The sequence below is a fragment of the Myotis brandtii genome, unplaced genomic scaffold, assembly GCF_000412655.1.
Source record: "Myotis brandtii unplaced genomic scaffold, ASM41265v1 scaffold249, whole genome shotgun sequence".
Classification (NCBI taxonomy): Eukaryota; Metazoa; Chordata; class Mammalia; order Chiroptera; family Vespertilionidae; genus Myotis; species Myotis brandtii.
The window spans coordinates 2,171,894-2,172,966 of NW_005359430.1; the positions used below are offsets into that span (position 1 = coordinate 2,171,894).

At 44.0% G+C, this 1,073-nt stretch overlaps 1 protein-coding gene across 5 annotated transcripts in view; it reads right to left on the bottom strand.

Moving 5' to 3' along the window:
* ROBO1 (roundabout guidance receptor 1) overlaps window positions 1–1,073 on the bottom strand; it is a 447,031-nt gene that overhangs the window by 33,978 nt on the left and 411,980 nt on the right. The gene's annotated exons all lie outside the window — the stretch shown is intronic.

Genomic DNA, 1,073 nt, shown 5'->3' on the forward strand with positions numbered 1-1,073 from the left:
TATATATATATATTCCACGTTCAAAGGCTGTTAAATCATGTTGTTTACCCATATCTTCAGAAAAAAATCACTTCTACTGTCATGGTAAACAACCTACTTCCCTATTATAATGGTCTGGCCCTCTAGCAACTTCAGCGTGAAATTATAGCTAATTTGCCTGCAAACGTTAGGTGGTCATAATAATCTGGACACGCAGTGTATATATACCTAATGCATAAATAATACATTCGTCCACTCAAAAGCTCTCTGTTTAAAATGACTTTACTTGCATTTAAAACATTTATGCTTAATTTACCAACCCATGCCTTTCTGAGGTGGTAAGAGCTCAAAATGATTTGAAAGGACAATATTTTAAAATTAAGTTGAAAACACCTCACCATAGTCCTGGGTAACTTCTCCATCTTAGGGAGGTTTTGCTCTCTACTCTTTCACCTTATTTCAGTGCTTTCTCTGCTCTCTCTGACTGTGCCTGTCCATTCTCAGGGTCTCCATCAGGGCTCTCCTGGTATGTCCCAAATACGTGTTCTCTTTTCTCATGTGTGCTGCCTGCATCTCTCCTGAATAAGATGCTAACCAATTTTGTACTTTACTTATATGTGTGTATGTAAGTAAATATATGTATATGTGTGTGTGTGTACATCAACTGCCAAGGAGAATGATGATATACATATACATATATAAGATATCTACACTAATAAAAGAGAAAAATGGTAATTAGCGTACGACCGCTACCCTTCCCATTGGCTAATCAGCATATCCTTATGCAAATCAACTGCCAACTAAGATGGCGGTTAACCGCCAACAAAAATGGCGGCTAATTTGCATATGCCCAGGCGAAAGGGGAAGGACTAAAGAATGGTAATCGGCAACCCAGGCGGCACGCAAGAACTAGGGGGTGGGCAAAGGCCGCCTTTTCCCACCCCACAGCCGGTGATCGCAATTGGAAAGCCGGGCAGCAAACCCGACCCCAGGGGCTGGGGTTGCCGGCTGGCCTGTGCCGAGCAATGGTGGCGATCGGAGGCATGAGGGCTGGGGCGCAGGCCATGGCGATCGGAGGGCAGGAGGGCCCGGGT